Genomic DNA, 26,221 nt, shown 5'->3' on the forward strand with positions numbered 1-26,221 from the left:
CGTGATCCAAACCAGAAAAAACCCAGAATATGTTCAACAAATATGTGAAAAACGCGAAAGTATGAGCCTGATGATGGCAAATCCTAGACCTAACCCAGACCTAACGTGCGTTAGCCTCTAAAATATTGATCGAAATCAGGTTTAATGGACTGTATCAGTGTGGTACCACATTACTACGTGATCCAAACCAGAAAAAACCCAGGATCTGTCCAAGAAGTATGTGAAGAATGCGAAAGTATGAGTCTGATGTGGGAAAATTCCTGGCCTAACCTAGTCCTAGAGATCGTTATCCTCTAAAATATTGATCGTAACCAGGATTAATTGACTGTTTCAGTGTGGTACCACATTACTACGTGATCCAAACCAGAAAAAGCCCAGGATCTCTCCAACAAGTTTGTGAAAAACGCGAAAGTATGAGCCTGATGAGGGCAAATCCCAGACCTATCCCAGACATAACTTGCGTTATCCTAAAAAATATTGATCGAATCCTGTTTTAATGGACAGTTTTAGTGTGACACCACTTTACTACGTGATCCAATGCAGAAAAAACCCTCGATCAGGTCAACATGTATGTTAAAACTGCGAAAGTATGACCCTGATGAGGGCAAATCCCAGACCTAACCTAGACCTAACGTGTGTTATCCTCTAAAATATTAATCGAAACCAGGTTAAATTGACTGTTTTAGTGTGGTACCACTTTACTACGTGATCCAATGCAGAAAAAACCCTCGATCAGGTTAACATGTATGGTAAAACTGCGAAAGTATGACCCTGATGAGGGCAAATCCCAGACCTAACCTAGACCTAACGTGTGTTATCCTCTAAAATATTAATCGAAACCAGGTTTAATTGACTGTTTTAGTGTGGTACCACATTTGCTACGTGATCCAAAGCAGAAAAAACCCTGGCTCAGGTCAATATGTATGTTAAAACTGCGAAGGGATGACCCTGATGAGGGAAAATCCCAGGCCTAACCTAGACCTAATATGCGTTATCCACTAAAATATTAATCGAAACCAGGTTTAATTGACTGTTTCAGTGTGGTACCACATTACTACGTGATCCAAACCAGAAAAAACCCAGGATATGTTCAACAAATATGTGAAAAACGCGAAAGTATGAGCCTGATGAGGACAAATCCTAGACCTAACCCAGACCTAACGTGCGTTATCCTCTAAAATATTGATCGAAATCAGGTTTAATGGACTATTTCAGTGTGGTACCACATTACTACGTGATCCAAACCAGAAAAAACCCAGGATCTGTTCAAGAAGTATGTGAAGAATGCGAAAGTATGTGTCTGATGTGGGAAAATTCCTGGCCTAACCTAGTCCTAGAGTTCGTTAGCCTCTAAAATATTGATCGTAACCAGGATTAATTGACTGTTTCAGTGTGGTACCACATTACTACGTGATCCAAACCATAAAAAGCCCAGGATCTCTTCAACAAGTTTGTGAAAAACGAGAAAGTATGAGCCTGATGAGGGCAAATCCTCGACCTATCCCAGACATAACTTGCGTTATCCTCTAAAATATTTATCGAAACCAGGTTTAATTGACTGTTTTAGTGTGGTACCACTATGCTATGTGATCCAAAGCAGAAAAAACCCAGGATCTGTTCAAGAAGTATGTGAAGAATGCGAAAGTATGTGTCTGATGTGGGAAAATTTCTGGCCTAACCTAGTCCTAGAGTTCGTTATCCTCTAAAATATTGACCGTAACCAGGATTAATTGACTGCTTTAGCGTGGTACCACTTTACTACGTGATCCAATGCAGAAAAAACCCTCGATCAGGTCAACATGTATGTTAAAACTGCGAAAGGATGACCCTGATGAGGGCAAATTCCTGGCCTAAGCTAGACCTAACATGCGTTATCCTCTAAAATATTGATCGAAGCCACGTTTAATTGACAGTTTCAGTGTGGTACCACATCACTACGTGATCCAATCCAGAAAAAGCCCAGGATCTATCCAACAAGAATGAGAAATATGCGAAAGTATGAGCCTGATGAGGGCAAATCCTAGACCTAGCCCAGACCTAACATGCGTTATCCTCTGAAATATTTATCAAGGCCATGTTTAATTGACTGTTTCAGTGTGGTACCACATAACTGCGTGATCCAAACCAGAAAAAACCTAGTATCTGTTCAACAAGTATGTGAAAAACGCGAAAGTATGAGCCTGATGAGGGCAAATCCCAGACCTATCCCAGACATAACTATTTTTTTTTTTTTTTTTTTTTTTGTCGTGGGGAAAATCTTCGAAAGACTCCCTCCCACCTCCTTGGGGAGAGGTGGGAGGGGTGTGTGGGATTCCCCGCGCCCGTACAACGACAGGCGCGGGACCTACCCACTAAAAACCCCACGGTGACCCTTCGGCATGCTTTGGGAGGATACCGGGAATCGCTCGAAGCATTCTTCCGGTATCCTCCCCGTGCCCGCGCTTTCGCGCCCATCCCCCGGGGGGACAATCGGTCCCCCCAGTAGACACACTGCCTCATAGCGGCGGGACGGGGCCACTCCATCCCGCCGCTATCCGTCCCGGAGCCGCGTTTAGTGGCCCCAACTCGCAACCGCCCGCGACCCCGTTTCCACCCCTCGGCGGCCGGGCGTTCATGGCTGCACCAGACCGCCGAGAGTGCCTCCCCTTGCGTCGGACCGGTAGGGAGAGGCACTCCTACCCCCAACCGGTCCGTCCCGGCGCCGCCTGGCGGGAGGAGGGTCCCCTCAGGACCCCCCTCCCAGCCTAGGTCATCCGCCACGCCGAGGCGGCCGCCCGCGACGCCTCGCGACCGGGCGACGACCTCGGGCCACCGCACGAGCGCTAGCTTCAGCGCGCCGCTGAAGCTCGCGCTCCCTCCCCGCGGCCTCCTTCTGCAACATTACGTTCTCGCAGAAGGAGGCCACGGCCCTCCACTTCTCCTCGCTGCCGAGCATGGCGCGCACCACGCCCGGCAGCGAGACATCCCGCCCGACGACGCCGACCAGGACACGGCGCTCCCCCTCCCACGCGGGGCATACCTCCAGGGTATGATCCGCCGTGTCCTGCTCAGCGTCGCAGAAGCAGCAACGCGCCGTCGGCTCCTTCCCTATCCGGCACAGGTATCTTCCGAAGCTGCCATGCCCGGAAAATACCTGTGCCAGCCGGTAGGTGAGGCTGCCATGGCCTCTGTCCAGCCACTCCTTCAGGAGTGGCCGAACAGCCCCGACAGTCCGGTGCCCCGCGGTTGGCAGAGCCAGCCGCTCCTGCCACGCGAGCAACACGGACTGCCGGGCCTGGCGCTTCAAACCGCCCCAAGCAGGTTCCTGCCCGCCCGGGACCGCCCCCACCCCCGCGCGACGGTCGACGCGGTGCCGGTACATCGCCGCGTGCGACCGCGCGAGCAGGTCCATGGGCGGCATCCCCGCTAGAACCGTCGCCGCCTCATGTGACATGGTCCGATACCCGTGGACGACCCTGAGCGCCATGCGCCTCTGCACCCGACGCAGCATAGTCATGCTGTGCCGGGAGGCAGCCAGGTCGTCCGCCCAGACGGGGGCCCCGTATAGGGCCACCGACTGGACCATTGCCACATAGAGGCGACGAACTCGGCCCGCCGGGCCCCCCAGGTTGGGCAGGATCCGGCCCAGAGCCGCAACCATACTTTCCAACCGGGGGACCAGGCAGCGGAAATGCTTCTCGAAACGCCAGTGGCTATCGAGGATCAGCCCCAGATACCTGATCTGGGGCTTCACCTCGATGTCAGCCCCACCCACCCGAATCAGAGGGGGTGGCGGATCCTGCCGAGGTGAATGAAACGCAATCACCTCGGTCTTATGGACCGCCACCGTCATCCCCATCCCCCTGATCCGGTCGACGACGCGTTGCGACCCCTCCTCCGCGCGACGCATGGCCCTCCCCCAGTGCGCCCCGACGGCCAGCACCAGTGTGTCATCCGCATAACACACCGTGCTGACGCCGTCGGGGAGGCCGGCCCGCAACACCGAGTCGTACACGATGTTCCACAGGAGTGGCCCGAGGACCGACCCCTGCGGAACACCGCAGTACACCTCCCTCCGCATATCACCATCCCGGCCCGGATACTCGATCCACCTGCCGCGGAGATAATCCCCGACGACCGCCCTGAGACAAGGGGGGACTCGATGATATTCGAGTCCCCTCCTTATCTCTTCCCAGGGGAGGGTGTTAAAGGCATTGGCAATATCCAAGGATATTGCCAATGCCACCCCTCCCCGGGAGACGGCCGCCTCCGAGAGGGCCCTCACACGACCTATCGCGTCGATAGTCGATCGGCCCCCCCGGAAACCGAACTGGCAGTCGGCCAGACCGGGATCACCCCGCGACAGGTGCTCGACGAGGCGGGCAGCAATCACACGCTCGAAGAGCTTGCCCACCTCGTCGAGGAGACAAATGGGCCGGTATGCGGAGGGAGACTCCGCGGGCCGACCCTCCTTCCGGAGGAGGACCATCCTCGCCACCTTCCAACTGGGGGGGAATCGCCCGTCCCTCAGGCAGCGGTCGAACAACCGCCTGAGGTCGGCCCCAAGGACGCCCTGGGTCAAGACCCAAACCCGGCCGGGCACACCATCCGGACCCGGGGCCGTGTTACGAACCCCGAGCCGTCTGATGGCCGCTGCCAGCTCCTCCTGCGTGACCCCCAGCTCGGCCGTCCACTCCACTGGGACAGCCGCCGCCGCCGGAGGACGCGGTCCCCTCTCCCCAATTGGGAAGAGTGTATTGACCACGTCCTCCAGCAGCCGGGGGTCAAGACCCTCGGTGACGGGGGGCGCCCACGGGCGGAGCTTATTCAGCACCACCTTATATGGGCGCCCCCATGGATCGTCATCAAGGGTCTGGAGGAGCTCCTTCCATGCCTGGGTCTTGGCCCGTTTGATGGCGACCTGCAGAGCAACCCGCGCCACGCGGTATGCTCCATACAGGTCATCAGCTGCCCTCGCTCGCGCCACGCCGTCGCCTGTACGTTGACGACGGCGCGCGCGGGTGTACTGGCGTCGGGCGCGGACAGTCGCGACTCGCAACTCCGCGATCGCGTCCGACCACCAGTACACCGCCCGGCGAGGAGAAGCCCGCCCGACCCGAGGCATCGCCGCGTCGCAAATACCCGCGACCAATGCTCCGAGCCGGGCGACCTCCTCCTCTATGCTCGGCAACTCGGCCGCTCCCTGCGGCCAAGTTGCAGCGAGGGCAGCTGCCATCAGGGCGTCCTTGTCCAGGCGCCGAAGCGCCCAGCGGCGTGGTGGGGTGCCACGCAGGCGGCCGTGTCGGGATGCACTCGCGGCGGCAGAGACCTCCATCCGGATGTACCGGTGATCGGAGAGTGTCTCTGCCCCCGCGACCACGTGCCAACCCGACACCATGCGCACGGCGTTGGGGGTCGCGAATCCAACATCCACGATGGACCCCCCATATCGCCGCACGCATGTGTGCTCCGACCCCCGGTTCAATACCCGGAGGTCGAGCCCCGCCGCCCAATCGCCCAGGATCCCGCCGCGAACGGAGGTCCTGGGGGATCCCCAAGCCACCGACTTGGCATTAAAATCCCCCAGGACCAGCACCGGCCGGGCCGCGTAACGCTGCACGCATGCCGCGACCTCGGCCAAGTACAGCTCGAACGCAGCGTGACCGCTACGGGGCGAAATGTAGCACCCCACCACAGCGACTCCCCCCCAGTCCACGGCGACGAATCCCCGACCGCGCTCCAACAAGGAGAACGGTGGGGACCCGTCGCCCCCTCCCCATACCGTCGCCACCAAGCCGTCCGCGTCGCCCACCCAATGAGGGTGATCAGGGACGCGGTACGGCTCGGCGGCGACCGCCAGGCCAACCCCCCACTCCGCGAGGACTTGGGACATCAAGTCCTGTGCCGCGCGGCAGTGGTTGAGGTTGGCCTGGAGGAGGAGGCGGGGCGGCATTAATTAATGGCCGCGCCAGCCTCCTCCCGGCCGTCCGTCCCCGTAGCACCGTCCACCTCCATGGAGGACGATGCCACCGCCCTCGGCACCGGAGCCGGTGCAGCCCGCCTGTTCCTCTCCTTCCGGGAGGGGGGGGAGCACTTCTTGCTCCCCACCCTGTGATCGGCTGGCCTCCCCATGTCCGCACACAGCGGGCAGTGGGGGGCCGCCGAGCACTGGCTCGCACGGTGCTCTTTGGCACCGCAGCGGTAACACTGACCGCTGCGGTCCACCGGCGAGGTGCACCACTGCCTCACGTGCCCCAATTCGAGGCAGCGGTGACACTGGAGTGGGCGCGGCGCGAGGATTTCCACTCGCGCCGAAACCCACCCCACCAACACCCTCCCGGATTCCGCCACCTTACGGGCGGCGGAGAGGGGGCACCGGGCCCACACCGACCCGAGGCCGGAGGGCGACCTGCGGATCTCTCCGATCCGCAGGTCCTCCACAGGACAGTCCCCCGCCCTCGCAAGGGCACGGGACACATCCTGTGCGCTGACCGAGTCGTCCAGCCCACAAATGCGCATCTCCGTGCGCTTCGTGGGCCGGGCGACCCGAACACCTCGCTCGCCCAGCTGCTCCCGGAGCCTCTGGGCGAGACGATCCGCCTTCGCGCCGCCTTCTGCACCGGGGATCTCCAGCAAGAGACCCCCGGTCACGGCCCTCTTCGCCCTCACGGAGGCGATGCCCAGCTCTTCCAGGGAGATATTCTCCCTGGCGAGCCGCATCGCCTCCGCGAGGGTCAGGTCGCCCCCCTGCGCAACGGTCAGCGTCACCGCTGCCGTTTTTGGGGGACGACCTGGTCGTGCCTTCCCGACCTTCGCGGCCTTTACCTTGGCCGCCGCCGGCGGAGGCGGAGGCTGCGGTTGTGAGGCCTTCCTCGCCGCCCGCTTCGCCTTCCGCCCCACCACCTCACTCCACGCCACCCCCCCTTGGGAGGGTGCTGTGGAGGACGCGACCACCGCGACCACGGGTACACCACCCCCCTTGGGGGTCGCGACCCGGGGCCCTGGTGCCGCAACGCTGGGCGGAGCCTTCACTCCGCCCTTCTTTGCCTTCCCCGACTGTACCGGAACAGGTCGGGGAGGCACCGCCTTCCTGCTGACCGCTCTTCCGGCGAGGAGCTCCTCCCGGAAGGCGGCCAGCTTGCCATCAATCATGTCCCCAATCCTCCTCAGAAGATCGTCTTCTGAGGAGGACGGGGACTTCTTCACGGGCGGAGTGCGGGTGGAGGGGCCCGCGGTGCCCCGCACCACTGCCGCCGCACCCCGTTTATTTACCTCCGCCGAGGGACGCGGCGGTGGAGGAGGAGGGAGGATGGGAGGGAGGGCCGCGCTGTTCCACAGCGCCTCTGCCCTCCTCCTCCCCTGTCGCTCCTCCTCCAACAGGAGCTGCAGACGGGCGTTCCGCCCTCTGAGCTCCCGCGCCGCCTCCCTCATTTCCTCCGCCGCGGCCTTCAGGGCCTCCGCGCCACCGCTTTTCTGCCCCTTAAAGGCGCAGGCAGCGGCGACTTTCTCCACCCGCCTCAGGGACGAGGAGATCCTCTCCGATATCTCCTCGGTCACCTCGTCCCTGAGGCAACTCAGCCTCACCGACGGGCTCATCGCCCCGCCCACCTCGACGACGGCCTGCCCCGTCCTCTTCCTCTTAGAGCCTATGTGGCTCGTGCTGGAGGAGAAGGACGAGACCGACGCCGTCTCGTCGTCCTCCTCCACCCTCCACGAAGCCGGACCTGGCGCTGAGTGGGGCGCGAGCGCCGCCACCCTAACCCCAACCCCGTCTCCGTCCTCCCCAACCGACAAAACCCGCCCCATCCCCATTTTATTTTCTGTGTCCATAATAGTCCCACGAGATGGTCGGAAATAAAGGTCCACCCGGGCAGAGCCGCCTTACCCGGGTAAGCCTAATACTCCGGGGGTTCGGCAGGTTCCCCGGAGGTGGTCGCTTGGGATTGGGCCTTCTCCCCCAACCATGCATCCCATCGCCGCGCACCATAGCTTAGGATTGGAGGGCGATTTTATAGAGTCGCCATACTCGTGGCCCAGGCGGTTAAGCCAAGACCCCCGTTCCTCCTGCCGTCACGTACCATTCACAAAACCAATAGGGAATTGTGAATGGGTCGTTGTGACGACCAACAGGAGGCTTACGGTGTGTGTATGACTCGGGTACCCCGGGTTCGTTAAGCCCGTACTGCAGCTGAAAGGCTGGCAGCCCCTGAGGGAATCCCAGACATAACTTGCGTTATCCTCTAAAATATTTATCGAAACCAGGTTTAATTGACTGTTTTAGTGTGGTACCACTATGCTATGTGATCCAAAGCAGAAAAAACCCAGGATCTGTTCAAGAAGTATGTGAAGAATGCGAAAGTGTGTGTCTGATGTCGGAAAATTCCTGGCCTAACCTAGTCCTAGAGTTCGTTATCCACTAAAATATTGACCGTAACCAGGATTAATTGACTGCTTTAGTGTGGTACCACTTTACTACGTGATCCAATGCAGAAAAAACCCTCGATCAGGTCAACATGTATGTTAAAACTGCGAAAGGATGACCCTGATGAGGGCAAATTCCTGGCCTAAGCTAGACGTAACATGCGTTATCCTCTAAAATATTGATCGAAGCCACGTTTAATTGACAGTTTCAGTGTGGTACCACATTACTACGTGATCCAATCCAGAAAAAGCCCAAGATCTAGCCAACAAGGATGAGAAATATGCGAAAGTATGAGCCTGATGAGGGCAAATCCTAGACCTAGCCCAGACCTAACATGCGTTATCCTCTGAAATATTTATCAAGGCCATGTTTAATTGACTGTTTCAGTGTGGTACCACATTACTACGTGATCCAAACCAGAAAAAACCTAGTATCTGTTCAACAAGTATGTGAAAAACGCGAAAGTATGTGCCTGATGAGTGCAAATCCCAGACCTAAGCCAGACATAACTTGCGTTATCCTATAAAATATTGATCGAATCCAGTTTCAATGGACAGTTTTAGTGTGGTACCACTTTACTACGTGATCCAATGCAGAAAAAACCCTCGATCAGGTCAACATGTATGTTAAAACTGCGAAAGGATGACCCTGATGAGGGCAAATTCCTGGCCTAAGCTAGACCTAACATGCGTTATCCTCTAAAATATTGATCGAAGCCACGTTTAATTGACAGTTTCAGTGTGGTACCACATTACTACGTGATCCAATCCAGAAAAAGCCCAGGATCTAGCCAACAAGGATGAGAAATATGCGAAAGTATGAGCCTGATGAGGGCAAATCCTAGACCTAGCCCAGACCTAACATGCGTTATCCTCTGAAATATTTATCATGGCCATGTTTAATTGACTGTTTCAGTGTGGTACCACATTACTACGTGATCCAAACCAGAAAAAACCTAGTATCTGTCCAACAAGAATGAGAAATATGCGAAAGTATGAGCCTGATGAGTGCAAATCCCAGACCTAAGCCAGACATAACTTGCGTTATCCTATAAAATATTGATCGAATCCAGTTTTAGTGGACAGTTTTAGTGTGGTACCACTTTACTACGTGATCCAATGCAGAAAAAACCCTCGATCAGGTCAACATGTATGTTAAAACTGCGAAAGGATGACCCTGATGAGGGCAAATTCCTGGCCTAAGCTAGACCTAACATGCGTTATCCTCTAAAATATTGATCGAAGCCACGTTTAATTGACAGTTTCAGTGTGGTACCACATTACTACGTGATCCAATCCAGAAAAAGCCCAGGATCTAGCCAACAAGGATGAGAAATATGCGAAAGTATGAGCCTGATGAGGGCAAATCCTAGACCTAGCCCAGACCTAACATGCGTTATCCTCTGAAATATTTATCAAGGCCATGTTTAATTGACTGTTTCAGTGTGGTACCACATTACTACGTGATCCAATCCAGAAAAAGCCCAGGATCTAGCCAACAAGAATGAGAAATATGCGAAAGTATGAGCCTGATGAGTGCAAATCCCAGACCTAAGCCAGACATAACTTGCGTTATCCTATAAAATATTGATCGAATCCAGTTTTAGTGGACAGTTTTAGTGTGGTACCACTTTACTACGTGATCCAATGCAGAAAAAACCCTCGATCAGGTCAACATGTATGTTAAAACTGCGAAAGGATGACCCTGATGAGGGCAAATTCCTGGCCTAAGCTAGACCTAACATGCGTTATCCTCTAAAATATTGATCGAAGCCACGTTTAATTGACAGTTTCAGTGTGGTACCACATTACTACGTGATCCAAACCAGAAAAAGCCCAGGATCTCTTCAACAAGTATGTGAAAAACGCGAAAGTATGAGCCTGATGAGGGCAAATCCTAGACTTAACCCAGACCTAACGTGCGTTATCCTCTAAAATAATGATCGAAATCAGGTTTAATGGACTGTTTCAGTGTGGTACCACATTACTACGTGATCCAAACAAGAAAAAACCCAGGATCTGTTCAAGAAGTATGTGAAGAATGCGAAAGTACGAGTCTGATGAGGGAAAATTCCTGGCCTAACCGAGTCCTAAAGTTCGTTATCCTCTAAAATATTGATCGTAACCAGAATTAATTGACTGTTTCATTGTGGTACCACATTACTACGTGATCCAAACCAGAAAAAACCCAGAATATGTTCAACAAATATGTGAAAACGCGAAAGTATGAGCCTGATGAGGGCAAATCCTTGACCTAACCCAGACCTAACGTGCGTTAGCCTCTAAAATATTGATCGAAATCAGGTTTAATGGACTGTTTCAGTGTGGTACCACATTACTACGTGATCCAAACCAGAAAAAACCCAGGATCTGTCCAAGAAGTATGTGAAGAATGCGAAAGTATGACTCTGATGTGGGAAAATTCCTGGCCTAACCTAGTCCTAGAGATCGTTATCCTCTAAAATATTGATCGTAACCAGAATTAATTGACTGTTTCAGTGTGGTACCACATTACTACGTGATCCAAACCAGAAAAAGCCCAGGATCTCTTCAACAAGTTTGTGAAAAACGCGAAAGTATGAGCCTGATGAGGGCAAATCCCAGACCTATCCCAGACATAACTTGCGTTATCCTAAAAAATATTGATCGAATCCTGTTTTAATGGACAGTTTTAGTGTGACACCACTTTACTACGTGATCCAATGCAGAAAAAACCCTCGATCAGGTCAACATGTATGTTAAAACTGCGAAAGTATGACCCTGATGAGGGCAAATCCCAGACCTAACCTAGACCTAACGTTTGTTATCCTCTAAAATATTAATCCAAACCAGGTTAAATTGACTGTTGTAGTGTGGTACCACCTTACTACGTGATCCAATGCAGAAAAAACCCTCGATCAGGTCAACATGTATGTTAAAACTGCGAAAGTATGACCCTGATGAGGGCAAATCCCAGACCTAACCTAGACCTAACGTGTGTTATCCTCTAAAATATTAATTGAAACCAGGTTTAATTGACTGTTTTAGTGTGGTACCACTTTGCTACGTGATCCAAAGCAGAAAAAACCCTGGCTCAGGTCAATATGTATGTTAAAACTGCGAAAGGATGACCCTGATGAGGGCAAATCCCAGACCTAACCTAGACCTAACATGTGTTATCCTCTAAAATATTTATCAAGACCATGTTTAATTGACTGTTTAAGTGTGGTTCCACATTACTACATGATCCAAACCAGAAAAAACCTAGTATCTGTTCAACAAGCATGTGAGAAACGCGAAAGTATGAGCCTGATGAGGGCAAATCCTAGACCTGACCTAGACCTAACATGTGTTATCCTCTGAAATATTTATCAAGGCCATGTTTAATTGACTGTTTCAGTGTGGTACCACATTACTACGTGATCCAAACCAGAAAAAACCCAGAATATGTTCAACAAATATGTGAAAACGCGAAAGTATGAGCCTGATGAGGGCAAATCCTTGACCTAACCCAGACCTAACATGCGTTATCCTCTGAAATATTTATCAAGGCCATGTTTAATTGACTGTTTCAGTGTGGTACCACATTACTACGTGATCCAAACCAGAAAAAGCCCAGGATCTCTTCAACAAGTTTGTGAAAAACGCGAAAGTATGAGACTGATGAGGGCAAATCCCAGACCTATCCCAGACATAACTTGCGTTATCCTATAAAATATTGATCGAATCTAGTTTCAATGGACAGTTTTGGTGTGGTACCACATTACTACGTGATGCAATGCAGAAAAAACCCTCGAACAGGTCAACATGTATGTTAAAACTGCGAAAGTATGACCCTGATGAGGGCAAATCCCAGACCTAACCTAGACCTAACATGTGTTATCCTCTAAAATATTTATCAAGACCATGTTTAATTGACTGTTTAAGTGTGGTTCCACATTACTACATGATCCAAACCAGAAAAAACCTAGTATCTGTTCAACAAGCATGTGAGAAACGCGAAAGTATGAGCCTGATGAGGGCAAATCCTAGACCTATCCCAGACATAACTTGCGTTATCCTATAAAACATTGATCGAATCCTGTTTTAATGGACAGTTTTAGTGTGGTACCACTTTACTACGTGATCCAATGCAGAAAAAAACCTCGATCAGGTCAACATGTATGTTAAAACTGCGAAAGTATGACCCTGATGAGGGCAAATCCCAGACCTAACCTAGACCTAACATGTGTTATCCTCTAAAATATTTATCAAGACCATGTTTAATTGACTGTTTAAGTGTGGTTCCACATTACTACATGATCCAAACCAGAAAAAACCTAGTATCTGTTCAACAAGCATGTGAGAAACGCGAAAGTATGAGCCTGATGAGGGCAAATCCTAGACCTGACCTAGACCTAACATGTGTTGTCCCCAAAAATATTGACGGAAACCACGTTTAAATGACAGTTTCAGTGTGGTACAACATTACAACGTGATCCAATCCAGAAAAGGCCCAGGATCTAGCAAACAAGTATGAGAAATATGCGAAAGTATGAGCCTGATGAGGGCAAATCCTAGACCTAACCCAGACCTAACACGCGTTATCCTCTAAAATATCTATCAAGACCAGGTTTAATTGACTATTTCAGTGTGGTACCACTTTACTACGTGAGCCAAACCAGTGGAAGCCTAGGATCTGGCCAACTAGTATGAGAAATATGCGAAAGTATGAGCCTGATGAGGGCAAATCCTAGACCTAACCCAGACCTAACACGCGTTATCCTCTAAAATATTTATCAAGACCAGGTTTAAATAACTGTTTCAGTGTGGTACCACATTACTACGTGATCCAAACCAGAAAAAATCCCAGGATCTGTTCAACAAGTGTGTGAAAAATGCGAAAATATGACCCTGATGAGGGCAAATCCCAGACCTATCCCAGCCCTAACTTGCGTTATCCTCTAAAATATTTATCAAGACCATGTTTAATTGACTGTTTCAGTGTGGTTCCACATTACTACCTGATCCAAACCAGAAAAAACCCAGGATCAGTTCAACAAGTATGTGAAGAACGCGAAAGTATGAGCCTCATGAGGGCAAATCGCAGACCTATCCCAGACATAACTTGCGTTAGCCTGTAAAATACTTATCGAAACCAGGTTTAATTGACTGTTTTAGTGTGGTACCACTATGCTACGTGATCCAAAGCAGAAAAAACCCTCGCTCAGGTCAATATGTTTGTTAAAACTGCGAAAGGATGACCCTGATGGGAGCAAATCCCTGGCCTAAGCTAGACCTAACATGCGTTATCCTCTTAAATATTGATCGTAACCAGGTTTAATGGACAGTTTCAGTGTGGTACCACATTACTACGTGATCCAATCCAGAAAAAGCCCAGGATCTAGCCAACAAGAATGAGAAATATGCGAAAGTATGAGCCTGATGAGGGCAAATCCTGGACCTAGCCCAGACCTAACATGCGTTATCCTCTGAAATATAAATCGAAATCAGTTTAATGGTCTGTTTCAGAGTGGTACCACATTACTACGTGATCGAAACCAGAAAAAAACTAGGATCTGTTCAAGAAGTATATGAAGAATGCGAAAGTATGAGCCTGATGAGTGCAAATCCCAGACCTATCCCAGACATAACTTGCGTTATCCTATAAAATATTGATCGAATCCAGTTTTAATGGACAGTTTTAGTGTGGTACCACTTTACTACGTGATCCAGTGCAGAAAGAACTCTCGATCAGGTCAACATGTACGTTAAAACTGCGAAAGCATGACCCTGATGAGGGCAAATCCCAGACCTAACCTAGACCTAACGTGTGTTATCTAAAATATTAATCGAAACCAGGTTTAGTTGTCTGTATCAGTGTGGTACCACATTACTACGTGAAAGAAAACAGAAAACACCCAGGATCTGTTCAACAAGTATGTGAAGAATGCGAAAGTATGAGACTGATGATGGCAAATCCTAGACCTAACCTAGACCTAACATGTGTTATCTTCTAAAATATTGAGGGAAACCACGTTTAAATGACAGTTTCAGTGTGGTACAACATTACAACGTGATCCAATCCAGAAAAGGCCCAGGATCTAGCAAACAAGTACGAGAGTTATGCGAAAGTATGAGCCTGATGAGGGCAAATCCTAGACCTAGCCCAGACCTAACATGCGTTATCCTCTGAAATATTTATCAAGACCATGTTTAATTGACTGTTTCAGTGTGGTACCACATTACTACGTGATCCAAACCAGAAAAAACCAAGTATCTGTTCAACAAGTATGTGAAAATCGCGAAAGTATGAGCCTGATGAGGGCAAATCCCAGACCTATCTCAGACATAACATGCGTTATCCTATAAAATATTGATCGAATCCTGTTTTATTGGACAGTTTTAGTGTGGTACCACTTTACTACGTGATCCAATGCAGAAAAAACCCTCGATCAGGTCAACATGTATGTTAAAACTCCGAAAGTATGACCCTGATGAGGGCAAATCCCAGACCTAACCTAGACCTAACGTGTGTTATCCTCTAAAATAATAATCGAAATCAGGATTAATGGTCTGTTTCAGTGTGGTCCCACACTACTACGTGATCGAAACAAGAAAAAACCCAGGATCTGTTCAAGAATTATGTGAAGAATGCAAAAGTATGAGACTGATGATGGCAAATCCTAGACCTAACCTAGACCTAACATGTGTTATCTTCTAAAATATTGAGGGAAACCACGTTTAAATGACAGTTTCAGTGTGGTACAACATTACAACGTGATCCAATCCAGAAAAGGCCCAGGATCTAGCAAACAAGTACGAGAGTTATGCGAAAGTATGAGCCTGATGAGGGCAATTCCTAGACCTAACCCAGACCTAACACGTGTTATCCTCTAAAATATCTATCAAGACCACGTTTAATTGACTGTTTCAGTGTGGTACCACATTACTTCGTGATCCAAACCAGTGGAAGCCTAGGATCTGGCCAACAAGTATGAGAAATATGCGAAAGTATGAGCCTGATGAGGGCAAATCCTAGATCTAACCCACACCTAACACGCGTTATCCTCTAAAATATTTATCAAGACCATGTTTAATTGACTGTTTCAGTGTTGTTCCACATTACTACGTGATCCAAACCAGAAAAAACCCAGGATCTGTTCAACAAGTATGTGAAAAACGCGAAAGTATGAGCCTGATGAGGGCAAATCCCAGACCTATCCCAGACATAACTTGCGTTATCCTTTAAAATATTGATCGAATCCAGTTTTAATGGACAGTTTTAGTGTGGTACCACATTACTACGTGATGCAATGCAGAAAAAACCCTCAATCAGGTCAACATGTATGTTAAAACTGCGAAATTATGACCCTGATGTGGGCAAATCCCCACCTAACCTAGACCTAACGTGTGTTATCATCCAAAATATTAATCGAAATCAGGTTTAATTGACTGTTTTAGTGTGGTACCACTATGCTACGTGATCCAAAGCAGAAAAAACCCTCGCTCTGGTCAACATGTATGTTAAAACTGCGAAAGGATGACCCTGATGAGGGCAAATCCCTGGCCTAAGCTAGACCTAACATGCGTTATCCTCTAAAATATTGATCGAAGCCACGTTTAATTGACAGTTTCAGTGTGGTACCACATTACTACGTGAAAGAAAACAGAAAACACCCAGGATCTGTTCAAGAAGTATGTTAAGAATGCGAAAGTATGAAGCTGATGAGGGCAAATCCTAGACCTAACCTAGATATAACATGTGTTACCCTGTAAAATATTGACGGAAACCAGGTTTAATTGACAGTTTCAGTGTGGTACCACATTACTACGTGATCCAATCCAGAAGAGCCCAGGATCTGTTCAAGAAGTATGTGAAGAATGCGAAAGTATGAGTCTGATGAGGGAAAATCCCAGGCCTAACCTAGACCTAACATGCGTTATCCACAAAAATATTAATCGAAACCAGGTTTAATTGACTGTTTCAGTGTGGTACCACATTACTACGTGATCCAAACCAGAAAAAACCTAGTATCTGTTCAACAAGTATGTGAAAAACGCGAAAGTATGAGCCTGATGAGGGCAAATCCCAGACCTATCCCAGACATAACTTGCGTTATCCTCTAAAATATTTATCAAGACCATGTTTAATTGTCTGTTTCAGTGTGGTTCCACATTACTACGTGATCCAAACCAGTGGAAGCCTAGGATCTGGCCAACAAGTATGAGAAATATGCGAAAGTATGAGCCTGATGAGGGCAAATCCTAGACCTAACCCAGACCTAACACGCGTTATCCTCTAAAATATTGTCAAGACCAGGTTTAATTGTCTGTTTCAGTGTGGTTCCACATTACTACGTGATCCAAACCAGAAAAAACCCAGGATCTGTTCAACAAGTATGTGAAAAACGCGAAAGTATGACCCTGATGAGGGCAAATCCCCACCTAACCTAGACCTAACGTGTGTTATCCTCCAAAATATTAATCGAAATCTGGTTTAATGGTCTGTTTCAGTGTGGTACCACATTACTACGTGTTCCAATCCAGAAAAGCCCAGGATCAGTTCAACAAGTATGTGAAGAATGCGAAAGTATGAGTCTGATGAGGGAAAATCCCTGGCCTAACCTAGACATAACTTGCGTTATCCTCTAAAATATTGATCGAAACCAGGTTTAATCGACTGTTTCAGTGTGGTACCACATTACTACGTGAAAGAAAACAGAAAAAACCCAGGATCTGTTCAACAAGTATGTGAAGAATGCGAAAGTATGAGTCTGATGAGTGAAAATCCCAGGCCTAACCTAGACCTAACATGCGTTATCCACTAAAATATTAATCGAAACCAGGTTTAATTGACTGTTTCAGTGTGGTACCACATTACTACGTGATTCAAACCAGAAAACACCCAGGATATGTTCAACAAATATGTGAAGAACGCGAAAGTATGAGCCTGATAAGGGCAAATCCTAGACCTAACCCAGACCTAACATGCGTTATCCTCTAAAATATTGATCGAAATCAGGTTTAATGGACTGTTTCAGTGTGGTACCACATTACTACGTGATCCAAACCAGAAAAAACCCAGGATCTGTTCAAGAAGTATGTGAAGAATGCGAAAGTATGAGTCTGATGTGGGAAAATACCTGGCCTAACCTAGTCCTAGAGTTCGTTGTCCTCTAAAATATTGATCGTAGCCAGGATTAATTGACTGTTTCAGTGTGGTACCACATTACTACGTGATCCAAACCAGAAAAAGCCCAGGATCTCTTCAACAAGTTTGTGAAAAACGCGAAAGTATGAGCCTGATGAGGGCAAATCCCAGACCTATCCCAGACATAACTTGCGTTATCCTCTAAAATATTTATCGAAACCAGGTTTAATTGACTGTTTTAGTGTGGTACCACTATGCTACGTGATCCAAAGCAGAAAAAACCCTCGCTCTGGTCAACATGTATGTTAAAACTGCGAAAGGATGACCCTGATGAGGGCAAATCCCTGGCCTAAGCTAGACCTAACATGCGTTATCCTCTAAAATATTTATCAAGACCATGTTTAATTGACTGTTTCAGTGTGGTTCCACATTACTACCTGATCCAAACCAGAAAAAACCCAGGATCTGTTCAACAAGTATGTGAAAAACGCGAAAGTATGAGCCTGATGAGGGCAAATCCCAGACCTATCCCAGACATAACTTGCGTTATCCTATAAAATATTGATCGAATGTAGTTTTAATGGACAGTTTTAGTGTGGTACCACATTACTACGTGATGCAATGCAGAAAAAACCCTCGAACAGGTCAACATGTATGTTAAAACTGCGAAAGTATGACCCTGATGAGGGCTAATCCCCACCTAACCTAGACCTAACGTGTGTTATCCTCCAAAATATTAATCGAAATCAGGTTTAGTCGACTGTTTCAGTGTGGTACCACATTACTACGAGAAAGAAAACAGAAAAAACCCAGGATCTGTTCAACAAGTATGTGAAGAAAGCGAAAGTATGAGCCTCATGAGGGAAAATCCCAGGCCTAACCTAGACCTAACATGCGTTATCGTCTGAAATATTGATCGAAATCAGGTTTAATGGACTGTTTCAGTGTGGTACCACATTACCACGTGATCCAAACCAGAAAAAACCCAGGATCTGTTCAAGAAGTATGTGAAGAATGCGAAAGTATGAGTCTGATGAGGGAAAATTCCTGGCCTAACCTAGTCCTAAAGTTCGTTATCCTCTAAAATATTGATCGTAACCAGGATTAGTTGACTGTTTCAGTGTGGTACCACATTACTACGTGATCCAATCCAGAAAAAGCCCAGGATCTAGCCAACAAGAATGGGAAATATGCGAAAGTATGAGCCTGATGAGGGCAAATCCTAGACCTAGCCCAGACCTAACATGCGTTATCCTCTGAAATATTTATCAAGAACATGTTTAATTGACTGTTTCAGTGTGGTACCACATTACTACGTGATCCAAACCAGAGAAAACCTAGTATCTGTTCAACAAGTATGTGAAAAACGCGAAAGTATGAGCCTGATGAGGGCAAATCCCAGACTTATCCCAGACATAATTTGCGTTATCCTCTTAAATATTGATCGAAACCAGGTTTAATGGACTGTTTCAGTGTGGTACCACATTACTACGTGATCCAATCCAGAAAAAGCCCAGGATCTAGCCAACAAGAATGAGAAATATGCGAAAGTATGAGCCTGATGAGGGCAAATCCTAGGCCTAGCCCAGACCTAACATGCGTTATCCTCTGAGATATAAATCGAAATCAGGTATAATTGTCTGTTTCAGCGTGGTACGACATTACTACGTGATCGAAACCAGAAAAAAACCAGGATCTGTTCAAGAAGTATATGAAGAATGCGAAAGTATGAGCCTGATGAGGGCAAATCCCAGACCTATCCCAGACATAACTTGCGTTATCCTATAAAATATTGATCGAATCCAGCTTTAATGGGCAGTTTTAGTGTGGTACCACTTTACTACGTGATCGAAACCAGAAAAAAACCAGGATCTGTTCAAGAAGTATATGAAGAATGCGAAAGCATGAAGCTGATGAGGGCAAATCCTAGACCTAACCTAGACCTAACATGTGTTATCCTCTAAAATGTTAATCGAAACCAGGTTTAATGGTCTGTTTCAGTGTGGTACCACATTACTACGTGATCCAATCCAAGAAAAACCCAGGATCTGTTCAAGAAGTATGTGAAGAACGCGAAAGTATGAGCCTCATGAGTGCAAATCCCAGACGTATCCCAGACATAACTTGCGTTAGCCTGTAAAATATTTATCGAAACCAGGTTTAATTGACTGTTTTAGTGTGGTACCACTATGCTACGTGATCCAAAGCAGAAAAAACCCTCGCTCTGGTCAACATGTATGTTAAAACTGCGAAAGGATGACCCTGATGAGGGCAAATCCCTGGCCTAAGCTAGACCTAACATGCGTTATCCTCTAAAATATTTATCAAGACCATGTTTAATTGACTGTTTCAGTGTGGTTCCACATTACTACCTGATCCAAACCAGAAAAAACCCAGGATCTGTTCAACAAGTATGTGAAAAACGCGAAAGTATGAGCCTGATGAGGGCAAATCCCAGACCTATCCCAGACATAACTTGCGTTATCCTATAAAATATTGATCGAATGTAGTTTTAATGGACAGTTTTAGTGTGGTACCACATTACTACGTGATGCAATGCAGAAAAAACCCTCGAACAGGTCAACATGTATGTTAAAACTGCGAAAGTATGACCCTGATGAGGGCTAATCCCCACCTAACCTAGACCTAACGTGTGTTATCCTCCAAAATATTAATCGAAATCAGGTTTAGTCGACTGTTTCAGTGTGGTACCACATTACTACGAGAAAGAAAACAGAAAAAACCCAGGATCTGTTCAACAAGTATGTGAAGAAAGCGAAAGTATGAGCCTCATGAGGGAAAATCCCAGGCCTAACCTAGACCTAACATGCGTTATCGTCTGAAATATTGATCGAAATCAGGTTTAATGGACTGTTTCAGTGTGGTACCACATTACCACGTGATCCAAACCAGAAAAAACCCAGGATCTGTTCAAGAAGTATGTGAAGAATGCGAAAGTATGAGTCTGATGAGGGAAAATTCCTGGCCTAACCTAGTCCTAAAGTTCGTTATCCTCTAAAATATTGATCGTAACCAGGATTAGTTGACTGTTTCAGTGTGGTACCACATTACTACGTGATCCAATCCAGAAAAAGCCCAGGATCTAGCCAACAAGAATGGGAAATATGCGAAAGTATGAGCCTGATGAGGGCAAATCCTAGACCTAGCCCAGACCTAACATGCGTTATCCTCTGAAATATTTATCAAGAACATGTTTAATTGACTGTTTCAGTGTGGTACCACATTACTACGTGATCCAAACCAGAGAAAACCTAGTATCTGTTCAACAAGTATGTGAAAAACGCGAAAGTATGAGCCTGATGAGGGCAAATCCCAGACTTATCCCAGACATAATTTGCGTTATCCTCTTAAATATTGATCGAAACCAGGTTTAATGGACTGTTTCAGTGTGGTACCACATTACTACGTGATCCAATCCAGAAAAAGCCCAGGATCTAGCCAACAAGAATGAGAAATATGCGAAAGTATGAGCCTGATGAGGGCAAATCCTAGGCCTAGCCCAGACCTAACATGCGTTATCCTCTGAGATATAAATCGAAATCAGGTATAATTGTCTGTTTCAGCGTGGTACGACATTACTACGTGATCGAAACCAGAAAAAAACCAGGATCTGTTCAAGAAGTATATGAAGAATGCGAAAGTATGAGCCTGATGAGGGCAAATCCCAGACCTATCCCAGACATAACTTGCGTTATCCTATAAAATATTGATCGAATCCAGCTTTAATGGGCAGTTTTAGTGTGGTACCACTTTACTACGTGATCGAAACCAGAAAAAAACCAGGATCTGTTCAAGAAGTATATGAAGAATGCGAAAGCATGAAGCTGATGAGGGCAAATCCTAGACCTAACCTAGACCTAACATGTGTTATCCTCTAAAATGTTAATCGAAACCAGGTTTAATGGTCTGTTTCAGTGTGGTACCACATTACTACGTGATCCAATCCAAGAAAAACCCAGGATCTGTTCAAGAAGTATGTGAAGAACGCGAAAGTATGAGCCTCATGAGTGCAAATCCCAGACGTATCCCAGACATAACTTGCGTTAGCCTGTAAAATATTTATCGAAACCAGGTTTAATTGACTGTTTTAGTGTGGTACCACTATGCTACGTGATCCAAAGCAGAAAAAACCCTCGCTCAGGTCAATATGTTTGTTAAAACTGCGAAAGGATGACCCTGATGGGAGCAAATCCCTGGCCTAAGCTAGACCTAACATGCGTTATCCTCTTAAATATTGATCGTAACCAGGTTTAATGGACAGTTTCAGTGTGGTACCACATTACTACGTGATCCAATCCAGAAAAAGCCCAGGATCTAGCCAACAAGAATGAGAAATATGCGAAAGTATGAGCCTGATGAGGGCAAATCCTGGACCTAGCCCAGACCTAACATGCGTTATCCTCTGAAATATAAATCGAAATCAGTTTAATGGTCTGTTTCAGCGTGGTACCACATTACTACGTGATCGAAACCAGAAAAAAACCAGGATCTGTTCAAGAAGTATATGAAGAATGCGAAAGTATGAGCCTGATGAGTGCAAATCCCAGACCTATCCCAGACATAACTTGCGTTATCCTACAAAATATTGATCGAATCCAGTTTTAATGGACAGTTTTAGTGTGGTACCACTTTACTACGTGATCCAGTGCAGAAAAAACTCTCGATCAGGTCAACATGTACGTTAAAACTGCGAAAGTATGACCCTGATGAGGGCAAATCCCAGACCTAACCTGGACCTAACGTGTGTTATCTAAAATATTAATCGAAACCAGGTTTAGTTGTCTGTATCAGTGTGGTACCACATTTCTACGTGATCCAATGCAGAAAAAACCCTCGATCAGGTCAACATGTATGTTAAAACTGCGAAAGTATGACCCTGATGAGGGCAAATCCCAGACCTATCCCAGACATAACTTGCGTTATCCTATAAAATATTTATCAAGACCATGTTTAATTGACTGTTTCAGTGTGGTACCACATTACTACGTGATCCAAACCAGAAAAAGCCCAGGATCTCGTCAACAAGTGTGTGAAGAATGCGAAAGTATGAGTCAGATGAGGGAAAATCCCAGGCCTAACCTAGACCTAACATGCGTTATCCACTAAAATATTAATCGAAACCAGGTTTAATTGACTGTTTCAGTGTGGTACCACATTACTACGTGATCCCAACCAGAAAAAACCCAGGATCTCTTCAACAAGTTTGTGAAAAACGCGAAAGTATGAGCCTGATGAGGGCAAATCCCAGACCTATCCCAGACATAACTTGCGTTATCCTCTAAAATGTTTATCGAAACCAGGTTTAATTGACTGTTTTAGTGTGGTACCACTATGCTACGTGATCCAAAGCAGAAAAAACCCTCGCTCTGGTCAACATGTATGTTAAAACTGCGAAAGGATGACCCTGATGAGGGCAAATCCCTGGCCTAAGCTAGACCTAACATGCGTTATCCTCTAAAATATTGATCGAAGCCACGTTTAATTGACAGTTTCAGTGTGGTACCACATTACTACGCGAAAGAAAACAGAAAACACCCAGGATCTGTTCAACAAGTATGTGAAGAATGCGAAAGTATGAGTCTGATGAGGGCAAATCCTAGACCTAGCCCAGACCTAACATGCGTTATCCTCTGAAATATTTATCAAGACCATGTTTAATTGACTGTTTCAGTGTGGTACCACATTACTACGTGATCCAAACCAGAAAAAACCAAGTATCTGTTCAACAAGTATGTGAAAAACGCGAAAGTATGAGCCTGATGAGGGCAAATCCCAGACCTATCCCAGACATAACTTGCGTTATCCTATAAAATATTGATCGAATTTAGTTTTAATGGACAGTTTTAGTGTGGTACCACATTACTACGTGATGCAATGCAGAAAAAACCCTCGAACAGGTCAACATGTATGTTAAAACTGCGAAAGGATGACCCTGATGAGGGCAAATCCCTGGCCTAAGCTAGACCTAACATGCGTTATCCACTAAAATATTAATCGAAACCAGGTTTAATTGACTGTTTCAGTGTGGTACCACATTACTACGTGATCCAATCCAGAAGAGCACAGGATCAGTTCAGCAAGTATGTGAAGAATGCGAAAGTATGAGTCTGATGAGGGAAAATCCCTGGCCTAACCTAGACATAACATGCGTTATCCTCTAAAATATTGATCGAAACCAGGTTTAATCGACTGTTTCAGTGTGGTACCACATTACTACGAGAAAGAAGACAGAAAAAACCCAGGATCTGTACAAGGAGTATGTGAAGAATGCGAAAGTATGAGTCTGATGAGGGAAAATCCCAGGCCTAACCTAGACCTAACATGCGTTATCCACTAAAATATTAATCGAAACCAGGTTTAATTGACTGTTTCAGTGTGGTACCACATTACTACCTGATCCAAACCAGAAAAAACCTAGTATCTGTTCAACAAGTATGTGAAAAACGCGAAAGTATGAGCCTGATGAGGGCAAATCCCAGACCTATCCCAGACATAACTTGCGTTATCCTCTAAAATATTTATCAAGACCATGTTTAATTGTCTGTTTCAGTGTGGTTCCACATTACTACGTGATCCAAACCAGTGGAAGCCTAGGATCTGGCCAACAAGTATGAGAAATATGCGAAAGTATGAGCCTGATGAGGGCAAATCCCAGACCTATCCCAGACATAACTTGCGTTATTCTATAAAATATTGATCGAAATCTGGTTTAATGGTCTGTTTCAGCGTGGCACCACATTACTACGTGATCGAAACCAGAAAAAAACCAGGATCTGTTCTACAATTATGTGAAGAATGCGAAAGTATGAGACTGATGAGGGCAAATCCTAGACCTAACCTAGTCCTAACATGTGTAATCCTCTAAAATATTGACAAAAACCACGTTTAAATGAGAGTTTCAGTGTGGTACCACATTACTACGTGATCCGATCCAGAAAAGGCCCAGGATCTAGCAAACAGGTATGAGAAATATGCGAAAGTATGAGCCTGATGTGGGCAAATCCTAGACCCAACCCAGACCTAACACGCGGTATCCTCTAAAATATTTATCAAGACCAGGTTTAATTGACTGTTTCAGTGTGGTACCACATTACTACGTGATCCAAACCAGTGGAAGCCTGGGATCTGGCCAACAAGTATGAGAAATATGCGAAAGTATGAGCCTGATGGGGGCAAATCATAGACCTAACCCAGACCTAACACGCGTTATCCTCTGAAATATTTATCAAGACCAGGTTTAATTGACTGTTTCAGTGTGGTACCACATTACTACGTGATCCAAACCAGAAAAAATCCCAGGATCTGTTCAACAAGTATGTGAAAAATGCGAAAATATGACCCTGATGAGGGCAAATCCCAGACCTATCCCAGACCTAACTTGCGTTATCCTCTAAAATATTTATCAAGACCATGTTTAATTGACTGTTTCAGTGTGGTTCCACATTACTACGTGATCCAAACCAGAAAAAACCCAGGATCTGGTCAACAAGTATGTGAAAAACGCGAAAGTATGAGCCTGATGAGGACAAATCCCAGACCTATCCCAGACATAACTTGCGTTATCCTATAAAATATTGATCGATTCCAGTTTTAATGGACAGTTTTAGTGTTTTACCACATTACTACGTGATGCAATGCAGAAAAAACCCTCGATCAGGTCAACATGTATGTTAAAACTGCGAAAGTATGACCCTGATGAGGGCAAATCCCCACCTAACCTAGACCTAACGTGTGTCATCCTCCAAAATATTAATCGAAACCAGGTTTAATGGACAGGTACAGTGTGGTACCACGTTAGTACGTGATCCAAACCAGAAAAAACGATCGATCAGGTTTACATGTATGTTAAAACTGCGAAAGTATGACCCTGATGAGGGCAAATCCCAGACCTGTCCCAGACCTAACTTGCCTTATCCTATAAAATATTGATCGAAACCAGGTATAATTGACTGTTTCAGTGTGGCACCACTTTACGACGTGATCCAAAGCAGAAAAAACCATCGATCAGGTTTCCATGTATGTTAAAACTGCGAAAGTATGACCCTGATGTGGGCAAATCCCAGACCTAACCTAGACTTAACATGTGTTCTCCTCTAAGATATTAATTGAAACCAGGTTTAATGGTCTGTTTCAGTGTGGTACCACATTACTACGTGATCGAAACAAGAAAAAACCCAGGATCTGTTCTAGAATTATGTGAAGAATGCGAAAGTATGAGACTGATGAGGGCAAATCCTAGACCTAACCTAGTCCTAACATGTGTTATCCTCTAAAATATTGACAGAAACCACGTTTAAATGAGAGTTTCAGTGTGGTACCACATTACTACGTGATCCAAACCAGAAAAAATCCCAGGATCTGTTCAACAAGTATGTGAAAAATGCGAAAATATGACCCTGATGAGGGCAAATCCCAGACCTATCCCAGACATAACTTGCGTTATCCTATAAAATATTTATCAAGACCATGTTTAATTGACTGTTTCAGTGTGGTACCACATTACTACGTGATCGAAACAAGAAAAAACCCAGGATCTGTTCAAGAAGTATATGAAGAATGCGAAAGTATGAGTCTGATGAGGGCAAATCCCCACCTAACCCAGACCTAACGAGTGTTATCCTCTAAAATATTAATCGAAATCAGGTTTAATGGTCTGTTGCAGTGTGGTCCCACATTACTACGTGATCG

The sequence above is a fragment of the Colletes latitarsis genome, chromosome 3 (genome assembly GCF_051014445.1).
Source record: "Colletes latitarsis isolate SP2378_abdomen chromosome 3, iyColLati1, whole genome shotgun sequence".
NCBI lineage: Eukaryota > Metazoa > Arthropoda > Insecta > Hymenoptera > Colletidae > Colletes > Colletes latitarsis.